Source organism: Centruroides sculpturatus, unplaced genomic scaffold, assembly GCF_000671375.1.
Source record: "Centruroides sculpturatus isolate CEXI.00-Female unplaced genomic scaffold, Cexi_2.0 scaffold260, whole genome shotgun sequence".
In the NCBI taxonomy this organism is placed as follows: Eukaryota; Metazoa; Arthropoda; class Arachnida; order Scorpiones; family Buthidae; genus Centruroides; species Centruroides sculpturatus.
The window spans coordinates 553,386-565,450 of record NW_019384427.1 but is presented as its reverse complement, the minus strand read 5'-3'; the positions used below and the strand labels follow the sequence as shown (position 1 = coordinate 565,450).

Sequence of the window (12,065 nt, the reverse complement as noted above, 5' to 3'; positions counted from 1 at the left end):
AATAATTTATATAAAAATTTATATTATAAATTAAATCATTGTTTAAAATCCCAAGATAATTAAGAAAAAATGATTATTTTATGTTAGTTTTAATGCGATTTTAAATAAAAAATAAAAAAAGAGCATCTTAAGATTATGATTTATTTTCTTTCGATCGATGTAAATTAATGAAATAAATTTAATATTTTAACAAATAAACCTTTCAGAATATAATAAAGTATATAATTTTAAAAGAGATTATTTGTTTTATTTTATGTTTAAATTTTAATAATTCTAATTAAAATGTTTTGATGATTTCAAAAATAATAAAAATAGACGAGAAAATTATTCATTAATATACTACATCTACCTATATTTTTAATTGTGACGAATGAATATTTTATATTCTATTCTAATTACATTTAATTCGATACAGGTTTTTAAGAATATAAAATATGTTTTTTTTTTTATTGTTTAAAATGATTTAAAAGTGTTAAATTCGTTAAAATTACTCACTATTTAACATAAAAGTTGAAATACGATCGAGCGAGTTATTTTTATATTAATATATAAATAGAATAAATGAGGATTATTACTTAGAAAACTTAAATTTAAAGAGAGAGTGAGAGAGAGATTTTAGTGAAAAAAAAAATATTGCTACTTCTAATCCCTACCAGTATTATTTAACACGGTTGTGCAATTAGAAATCTAAGCTATGACAGACCGAGGAAGAGAGAAAACCGAGCTTTACCACAGACTCTGTTCTGCCTCTCACGTGTTCTGTTCTACCATCCCTACAGTACAGTAATGGAACACACCAACCGGCGAGCGTATTGACCGGACGAACAGTGTTTGTCATTCAGTGTCGAGACACAAGTCTAGCAACATCGTTTACAGACTCGGCCTTTTGAGTCCATTCGTCGCCGTCCCATAGTCTACCAAATTTGTAGCTGTCGTCAAATGATAATCATCCTATCAAGTTAAATAGACGAGTAAACAAAAGAATATATATATATATATATAAATCAAAATTTTGCATTTTGGTTTACTTCGGAAGTCAAGGCCGTCCTCGTTAGATCGACTATATAAAAACATTCCCCCCCAAAAAAAAAGTTTCTAAAGCTGTCGTGGATATACAGATATGCAATTTTCCAACTTTATAGGATGCAGTATCGTTAGGTAAGTATATTTAAATTTAGTTAAATAGAAGAGAATTAATGTAAAATAATTTATATAAGAATATATTTTAGTATATAGATAGATATACGGCATTTAATATACGGTAGCTGAGACTGCATGTGTGTTTCACGTGCCGTAGCTCGGTACTCCCTACCTGCTCTTGCTACCGATCAGACAGCCAGGCTAGTCGATAATTCTTAACTGTCTGACTAACTCACCGGGGAATTGTGCTCCTACCGCTCCTTCCCGGCTATACTAGAAGTGACGGAGTTTGTTGCAGAATTAGTATTGATCGCTTACTTAAGACTATTGTTAGTGTACCATTCTGTTCAAAGAATGAGGGATTTTATCGGAATGTTATACTAGGACTCACTTTCGATGACTTCGATCTAATAGCAAGACTTTGTACGACATTTTTATAAACTACACTTTGTTCTCTTTAAATAGTTTCGTATGAATCATCTCGTGGTGTACAAAAGTACAGTACATTGCATAGTAATGTGCGTTGAATTAAATAACATGAAAAAAAAACATTGCTATTATTTATAGGCCATACAAATAAACTTTTAATGGGGTTATGTCCTTAAATAACTGTATAATAATTAGGTGGTCAAACAAAAAAAAAATAGTCAAACGTTTGAGTAAATTCAACATTCCGCTGTATCGTGTTACAGTTTGCTATGGTGTCAAGTTTAGCTAACGCTTTACTTATTAGATATGCATATATAAGTGACTTCTTGTTGCCAAACCGCTTTTCATCGTTGTCGTAAGCCAACACGCGACTGTTTTAATATACAAAAGCATACATTTAAAATTTCAGAAATGGTTAATCGATTGATATCGACGAGTTTATCATTAAATCTTTGTAATAGATAGAGTAATTTATCTAGAAAAGATTTTTATATGTATTAAGTTGACGAAGATAAATTTTTTAATTATAGTAAAATATTTTATTATTTAACGTCCATTTTTCTATTTATCTGATATTTATTTTCCTTCCTGTTATGGAGAAGGAAGAAGAAAAACTGCTCCTGTTAGATTCAATGTGGGTTTTTGGAACCAAAGCAATCGATCGGCAACGGAGATAAGTCGCAATTTATTAACTGGGTCTTCTTCCATTGATGCGATTAAATACACAAGCTTCAATAAGTAATTTAGACCTGAGATTACGATATTAATAAAGAGGCAGAGAGAGAGAGAGAGAGAGAAAAAAAAAATAAATAAAAATTTTCATAAATCTCTAGGATTTCAATTTTTAAATGTAGCAACTTTCAAAGTGGAATCAAATATTTAAAAAATATATTTTTTTTTTTTCTCAAAAAGAAAAGAAATGATAGTACAAGTCGTAGTCGAATGAATCGGTAAAGAACTTAATGTCTTTGAACTCCAGACTACATTTTGATCTGCTGTTTATTACCCCGATTATATTTACTGTTTTCATCTGGCAATAGCCACCCCGAAGGTATCTGGGCGTCTGACTTTATCTGTATACATTCAAAACACATTACTGTTGCCAGGAATGTTTTTTTTCTGACTGGACTGTTATAAAGCATTCAACGCTGCAATTGTCTTTGACCACGTTTTCTCATGTCTGTGGCTATTGTTGTTGTTCCTGCCTGTCATTCAGACTGTTGTTTCTTCCTATTATTTCTTTTAGCCTCCAGTCTTGTCTTTGAGTTTTTCCTCCCCTCTTTTATTCTTAAAAAAAAAGGAAATTACGATTTTTAAAGTTTATTTTTTTGTAGTTTTAGACGAATCGTTCATAGTTCCACATGTTACCGATTTACATGGGTAGTTGTCTTTGATTTTTATTTAAATCGAAACAGTTCTAAGTTGTAATCGCATCCAGGAAAAATTCAAAGAACGTTAATGCTAAGAAGTCAATCGAAAAATATCCTAGAAGGTAATTATCTCAATATAAATATTTATAGGATAACTTTAAAAATTTTTTTATGGATTTTTTTTATAGCAGATAATTAAAATTTAATAATGTGAGAAAGGTGTTTAATGATGTTTTTATCTCTTTTTTGTTTAGCCTCATAAGCTGTAATAAAAATCCATTTTCTAGTTCTAAATTTATTCTGGACGATTTAAGTAGACTAAATTAGTTTTTCCCCTCCAAGAGAAAGTATGATGGATACAATTTGTAAAACCGTTCATCCTACATCTGATATTCTTTCTACAAGTAATGACTAGTAACTAGACACCTCCCAGGTTGCAGGCTACTAACGCTAATCTTTAGCGGCACTGGTACTAACTGAATTTGCATGCGCATTTATTTTTGCTCCTTTAGTAGTTTTTCTATGGCCGGAGAGCATCTAGTAGAGTGTAATCGCACATATTTTCAAACCGGTCACTTATTTGCACCACCCTGTCTGTCTGGAGCACGTAATCGTTTGCCATCTTTGCATGTCCGGGATAACAAGCATGGTGGTGGTGCTGGTGGCTCGTGTTGACGGTTTGTACCTCGCTTGGCGTGTACAGCGTTGTACCGTACGTGGCCCTAGGAATACGAGGTTGATCACCTTCCATCACGCAAGCCCAAATATTCAGCAATTTGCACAAACCGTCAAGTGAACTGCGCATCTGTCTCGTCTACTCGAATCGAAATGCAACTATAAAAAGTAATTTAAAATCTTCTAACTGGATGCAAAAAAAAGAGGAGAATCGAGTAAGAATTCTAATTGAATAGAAGAAAAGGTTAATGCGTTAATCTTCTTGTATGCAAATGTTTTCGCATCGTGCTGTTTTTGACTGCCATAGATTACATCAAACAATGGGATAAAATGCATTGTGCGAGCGGGCGCAATCGCTAATTTCGAATTGTTAAACAATGGAATGACCATTTGCGTCATCGGGAATCCGGCAGGCTGTAGAAAAGCCTCGGGGTCCTGCAGTGGTTATCTTTTGCACTCAATGATGGCAAGCTGGAGTGAGTTGGCACCTCGCTGCTTCTGTTGGGTGTGGACAAGACCCTTGTTCTCTAGGTCGGGTAGGCTTAGCACGTTGTAACCCCGGGGACAGCTCTAACCTTCCAGTCTCCAAGGCTGGAATGTCGCTGCACCAAAAACAGGACTTCGACGTCAACCTTGCGGCACTAGCATGGTCGATCCGAAACGGCGATTATGCTCCTATGAGTTATGAATTTTCTAAAGGCATTGCGTTTTTAACCTAAGTTGTAAAACAAAAGCTATAATCTCCAGACTAAACTGTGATGGAATTTGATAACTTATCAAATTACAGACTGGGATTCGAGCGGAGAGTATCTTATACAGAAAGTAAAAGACCGTTCCCTACGGTATTGTTTGTCAGGCTATTAATGATAGCCCTAATAAAAGTACCTTTCTAACATTGAAAACAGCAAGGGAGCGAAACGGGCGTGCACTTTAACCACCCCATCTGGTGAAAGGGGACGTTCGTAGCAGTGTTAATTCCATGCTGACCCACTCAGCCTTAATGAGACCGTTAACCTAATAGTGTGTCATTGTCGGGGAACGTTGATGCTTTTTTTTTCTCACACATACGGCAGCCCAATAGCATCAAACTTACTATTCGATAAAAAGAATCGATAGTTACAATATTATCTAGTAAGGATAACAGGAAAAGTATGCACGTCACTGGTAATGTAAGCTGCCATAATTGATTTTATATCGGGTATTTTAGACAAAAGTAGTATTGGAAAGTAAACATTTTATGTTTAAATATAAATAAAACGACTTTGAAACAAGAGGCTTATAATTCCCTAAGAGATTTTAATTGTGAATTCAGCCCGAAGCATTGTTATTGCAGTAATCCTACTTATAATGGAACTCTCCCAATGGTATTGTTTGTACTTTTGCTAACGACACCCTCTAATAAAAGTTAATGACTGGTGGAGCCTTTAGGAAACACTTTTCTGCTTAATTTTCGAAGAGATTTAAATTTTATCTTTTAGTTTGATTTTGTTTCAAACAAATCACATAATTCTTTTCATTAATTGAGTAAAACAGAATTAAACTCATCATTTTCTCTAAGATTTTCCGCATTAAAAACTGAAAGAATCCAGTCAAAAAGTAACATTTGTCACCATCGCCTAGTCTACGTATTAAGATGAATTACCGACAATGGAGTAGTGATCATTTCGTTTTGTGTGTTTTTATCGCTTTTCATTCGTCGTAAACTATAAACTGCCAATGATTTATGTAAATGGAGACCATAAAAGAATTTATTTTATGAGAATTTTCGGAATTTCTCTGATTCTAATGAAGGCAGTAGTGCAAGTTCTTTAATATTTACGTCTTTTCTTTTAAGAATTTGTTTCGTATTTGCCTTACAACAAATGAGAATTCTTCGAATATCTGATATAAATTTTTAAGTAAGGAATGAAAATAAAATTCTCTTCCGGTTTCTACCATTCTGAATATTTAAAGAATCGAGCAATATGATCTCCCAATTTTCTTTCCGCCAGCTTTATGAACTAAAGAGGTTTAAGATAGTAAATTTAAAATGCTGTTGACAGTGCAATAAATAATTTTATTTTTATCGAAGCTAGATGATTAATTTTATATAAAATAATTTATAAAATTTTAAGAAATTTAATTGAAATATAGGCTATATCATATATAAAGAGTAAGAATATACTTCGATGCCATTAAATATCAAATTAAAGGCTCTTTAAATTTGATATGTAATAGTGTCAAATTTACTTTTCTCTTTTAAGAAATTGCTTCCTACTTTGAAATTTCTATAATATGACTCTATCTTTAGCAATGAAAATATAATTATGATAGATATGGATAAATGTACAGTACAGTATATAAGCTTTGGATACGTTAGAGATGATAAAATTAAATGAAATAGCTCTTATGAATGTAATGTACTGCAGTGTACGTTAGTTATATAAGTGAATTTTAACAGAAATTGCTTGAAAATATGGTTATCGTAATGAGAATTGATTGAGGAATTACAGATAGAAATTTAGATAGATATTTTTACTCCTATAATAAATACTTGTTGAAAGAAGAATGCTTCCAATCAATATTTTCGTTAAAATTCATTTGTCTTATCTAACATTTCTGAATTTTATTTATTTACTGTTCATTTTAGTCTCGAAGAACCTATTGTACTTTAAACTCAACTCAGCTGTAGTTTAATTCCACACATTAAAGATCAATATTTAGGACTAGCAGTTTTAACTCTAATAATTTTAATAATTAATTAAAATAAATGAACTAAAAATATATATATAGAATTTTATTTTATAGTTTAATAATTTTTAGTAACTTTTATAGAAGGAATTCGTGTAATATACATCGAAAAATACTGTGTTAATGAAGATTAAATGAATGTAATATTTGTTTAAAGTTATATGGATGAAGGAGCTAAACACTAAACAGTATAGTATGAACTAGAAGGATATATATTTTAAAACATTTTTTCCACACGGACTTTGAAACAAAACAGAGATTGTTTCGGCACACTATCTCTCTAAACCGCCTCTCACCACTCGTTTAGATTGTATATCGGAGTTGCTACCCCAAAAAATAAAAAAAAAAGAAAGAACACACCATTTGTATGGAGCCAGATAGAGGAAAGAGAGGTTACGCCTAAGCCCTGTTTGTTGTTTCTGACTGGATGAGAATAACAGGACTTTTGTCCTATTCCTTGTGGATCTAATCCATCATTGGACTGACAGCCTTCCTGTAGGTAGGGCCTCTTGTTTGTGTATAGAGATCAGATGACTTGTAGTCCTTAACCACCACAGCATTGTGTTATTCCTAATACAGCTTACTTGTTAAAGGGGGATGGGGGGAGATAGTAGTGGCTGTGTTCTGTCAACAATAGCATCATCTATCCAGAGGTTGGAGTGGCTAATATACCTATCATTCTCTTTAAGCGTTGCACCCCGAATGATATCTCTATTTGGAACCATGATTAAAAATATCCATGAACAATTCTGTAACCGAATATGTAAGATTTTCGAGATTGCCAAAGCTTAGTTTCCTTCCTTATGTACTTCTCTGTGTTGTCTGTACTTACTATATTTAGTTCACCGCAATCAAAGACGTAACGAGAAGTGGGAAAAATTCATATTTGGAACTTTATCTGTAACGTTAAAAATGGCATAGTTTTGCTTAGGTGGGGTAAAAAATTAATAACGTTTCAGTCGACGTTAATGGAGGACTGTTCCGTGCTTTCAGGAAGCTTATCGTTCTTATATTCCGTCCATCAGAATAAAAAGAATGGCTCCGGAATAACACAATTATCGCTACCGAGCTATTTCCTTCGGTAGAACTTCCGATGTTCGTAAATAATAGGGTCTGCATAATGGCAGCGCCCAGTCATATGAGCCAGACTTGCAACCGAAGTTTTGAGTTGGTAAAGCAGCAGTCTTGAGCCAAATCAATAACAAAGTCGTTTAAGATTTTTCTCGATAAAACTTAAATCAGTTTCGAATATTTACAAAAAGCTTTAGAACCTTTAAACTCAAGGTAATATAGAAAAAAAAAACTTGCTTTTTTTTAACGGTAATGTTCCTTAACAGCAATCAGCCTCGGGTCTTAAATATCTTCTTTTTTGCATAAAAAAACCTTTTAAGAGAATGTTAAATTTTACTTTCGGCATAATCACAGATGGCAAGCATACAATCCTATAGGTTTTAGAAACGATCAAGATAGTAATTTTGGCAAGATATCACCCTAACTAAAAATCGTAGCATAAGAAAATAATGAACAGTTTATCTCTAGTATGGAGCAGTGTCCTCGAAACAGGTCGTGGTGAGCAAAATAATTACAGAGCCATTGGAAAAGGTGGTAGCCAGTAAGATTTTCATCTGGGACGGTGAATCAAAGCGTCCAGCAACCTTGTAGTGGAGGTCAGCAACAGAATGGCCCATTTCAATGTAACTGGCTCTCTTCTCGTAACACCTGTCTCATTGCTTAGCTTCGATAAGCTAAGAAGAGGTTTACGCCCTTCACGAACTCTCTAGGTTAACTGTGTAGGCTTTTTTTTTCTTTTTACTGTTCCTTATGGAGCACGAAATATCTAATCAACATTACAAGAAAAGATAATGGAGATGACGTAGAACAAAATCAGTAGAAGAAGCAGAATTCATTTATTAAGAGAAACGTGTAGACAATTTGTCATAATACGATAATTCGTTTTAACAGACACAAATTTTATCCTCTTCTGATTTGTAGCAAAAGTAATTTAGATTAATTCTGCCTCTATATCAACTGACTAATTATCAGAAAAAAGCTGATGTGTTTTTAATGTGCTTAAATCGTTACAAATATGTTTTCATTAAAGTTTTCTGTCGAGGAAGAAAAAAAGATGAAGGAAAAAATTATATATATATATTAAAATTGTTACTTCTAGTTACATATCATCTGTAGTCGTATTTTTATTTTATTTTATTTTTCCTCCCTCTTGGACATAACTAGAGAAAATAGTTTGAAAACAAACCAGATTTTATCTTACATCATAAAAAAAACACCTTTTGCTTCGAGTACAAGGTTGTAAGCTAGTTTTAAATTAATAAAATCAAATAGAAACTATACGTAATATGCAACCTTGATAAGTATGAATTTTTCGACAAAGCAACACCGCAATTTCCTGATCTCGAAACTCTTATATTTTTTTTTATTTTTTTTTATAATAATTATAATACAAGAGATATGTTTAGAAATCTTCTTTAATTATATTTGAATAAATTAGAATATCATGAATAGTATTAAAATAAATTTTTACTCATTTTCAGTTGTAAGGTTTCTTGCCATAGTTAATATCGATTCGATTCACCAACATCAAACTTAAATCATGACCCTTCAATTGAAAGAACACGATTTTTAAAACTATTTTTTAATATTAAAATATTCAAATGTTTTTTTAATGTTTATATCAAACTATTTCTTTATTACATATTTAATTATCTAAAATAATTGCCGATAAAAAAAAATATCTGTGATATTTCCTACATAGATAAAAAGGAAGTGTGATGTGGATACAGTTAAATTTATTATCTTAATAAACGAACAAAAAATTCTTTAATATATTCAGGATTGTAATTAGGAATTTAGTATTTTATTTTATATATATATATATTTTTTTTTTTTCTTTTTACTATAAATACAATCTTACCTCCAGTTTTCCATCTGCCACTTGTAACGTGGGTGACGATTCTGCTAACAAACTTGTTACTCTCTCGCTAATAGCGTCTTAGTCTTGTCAGTCGGATTGAGATAAACCAGGAGCAAAAGAAAAATAAATTGACGCCGCAAACTCCTCACGAATTAAACACAACTTCTGTGGCTAGAGAATTTACCGAAATTGCCTGACTTGTCGAAAACTTTCGGCATCTTCTCATCTGACAGTTAAGAAATTGTTTCTTTTAACTTATCCCGAGATAAAAAAGAAAAAGAGAGAGAGAAAGAAGAGGAAAACAGCTTAAAAAAACATTAATTTTCGCTCCGATGAAACAAGTATATATATTTTTAAGAAGTGTGCATTTTTCTTATTAAATGTCATAATATTTTTAATAGGGAATGATATCACTTACTTTTTCTTTTTAATCTAAGAAAATATAGTAAATTTTTAAAACTTTTCTTTTCACCAATGCTTTTTAATTAGAGGCACACCTGCATTGTAAAGCGGTTTTTAGTTACCAGGTGTTAATTTTAAATAACTGCTGACAGCTGTTACTATAAGATTTAGTTTATGACCAGATGGGATACGGCTTCATAATAGTGTGAAATATAAAAAGATAAAAAGTTTTGTTTCAACGCTTATAAACTATTAGGTTTTGTTTTATTTTTTATAACTAGAAACGTTCTGGAAAACATATATATATATATATATATTCGTTTATATTTCTGTAGCTATTTGTAAATTTAATGCAAACGTTTCCTTGTCGAGAGTTAATATTTCTTTGTTAGTGACGAAAGAGCGTGTTTGAGTTTAATCTGTATAACGTGAACTGTATTGGAAAATGTGAGAAATTTCTGCTGTGTTGATAAACCTGACCACAGGTGTGAAATTTCAGATTATGCAATAATAGATTGAATTTCGTGCATCTCGCTTCGGTTAGGAAGGTGTTGGATTTATCTTTACCAAAAGAAATAGTCTCTTCACATATATATATATAGATTGAAACATTCAAGTTATATATTTAAACATATGTTTGAAGTAAAAATTTTCTTGAAATCCTTTAAAAGTAAGTGTTTTATTAAGCATAAAACAAGAAATTTTAATAGTTTTGTTCCTTCTTGGAAGCTACAAAACATAGGCATTCTCGTATCAAGTTTATTTTATTTTATTTTTTTTTTCTCATTTTTAAATCGAAATGAGAATAATAATTAAACGATTAGGAAATGAAGTGTTAAGTAGTAGTATATATAAAAGTGATTTCCATCATTAAGATAATATTTCTACTCTAGTTATGGATACGATCAAACATGCGAAGATAGTCATCATTTTCTGTTGAAAAACTATGTACTTTGATTGTTCCGGACCGAACAATAAACAGTCCCTTGCTGATAACAGTAAAAGTCGTTAGCTGAGAATAAAGACATGAATTTTTATTCACGACCAAGCTTCTTTCTTATCAGCATAGACAGAACACACTGGGGAACATAAACTTGTTCACTTGGTTAACATGTGACAGAAGAAGACACTTCGGGACACTTTTCTCGCTCTATGTCATATCTAAAAGCTATTTTTATGGAATTGGAAGGCGGCTGAAGAATTTTTAAAAGTAATATCTAAACTTATCCAGCTTCCTTACAAAATTTTTGTAATTAACTCTTGTGAAATTTATTCTTATATCCTCCTCCATCTAATCTACTAGAGTCAATTCTTTCTGCAATATCATTTTATAGTAAATTCTAGGCTAAAGTATGAATTATAATCTTAATTAAATTGCTCTGTTGATCTTACTCGAGTTTTAAAATATAAATTTTTTTAAATTTACAAATCAATGTTCCACCCGATTTTAATTTGTTTTTCCTAGATTAGGCAGTCTGCTATATTACTAGTACACGTGCGGAAGCCGAAAAGGTGTTTTCGGTGCTTCTTGTATGGTAGAAACTGGCGGGCCTCGTGCCCTACTTGCAGTTGCCGCACACATCTAAACCCGGTTAGCATGGAGGGAGTAAAGAGGTGCACGTGACGAATGATGAAGATAGATGACTCAAGTCGACTTGATGGACGGTTTCTATGGAAACCGGTGATGTTAAAAGTCTATGGTCAAGCCTTCGGTTGATTACAAAGGGATTGCTTTAGTCTCCTCCCCAAGGTCATATCACAGTTGAAACCCATCAAAGAATTTTCCTCAAACTGATTGCGTGTCGAGATAATGAGTTATTTACAAATCTTTGCTCTTCTTACGCAATTTTCTTGCGTAATATTTTTTTAAAGTTGATATATTTCATTGATCCACTACACATAAACAACAAACAAAGCATACGGTTAGTGTAAAAAACAAAAAAAAAAAGTTCCATTTGAAACGCGAAATGCCAGAAAGAAACACATTCCTTAATGACATTAAAGATTGGTTAATGTAATCGATAAAGTTCTTAAAAGATAAGAATAGATCAGCACGTTCGTGTGTAACTCATCAAGCAACAGAAAGTGCCAGGTGGCCACCGAAAACGTGTCACGTTAATCTAAACAACCGATATTTATTGAAAAGCGCTTTATTTATGCAGAAATCTTTATTGGAAACATGGACAAACCGTGTTTTGACATTTTGTCACGGAAGCTTGATATTTTGTAACTTTATTGTGTCATTAATCTTTGAATATTCCGTCAAAGACATAAATGACTTTTACTGAATATTTATTTCTAACTAAAGAATATATTTATATTATACTAAATTTCCAATTTAATTAATAACTTATTATTAAGCTAAAAATATAAAAGTAATTTTTCTT

The 12,065-nt window shown here is 31.8% G+C and overlaps 1 protein-coding gene across 1 annotated transcript in view; it reads left to right on the top strand.

The window, feature by feature from the left end:
- The first annotated feature begins 844 nt into the window (after positions 1 to 844).
- Positions 845 to 12,065, top strand: part of LOC111619628 — a 69,919-nt gene continuing 58,698 nt past the window's right edge. The window contains exon 1 of the mRNA XM_023361399.1: positions 845 to 1,158. The gene's annotated coding sequence lies outside the window, so the exon portion shown is untranslated. The remainder of the gene's footprint in view (positions 1,159 to 12,065) is intronic.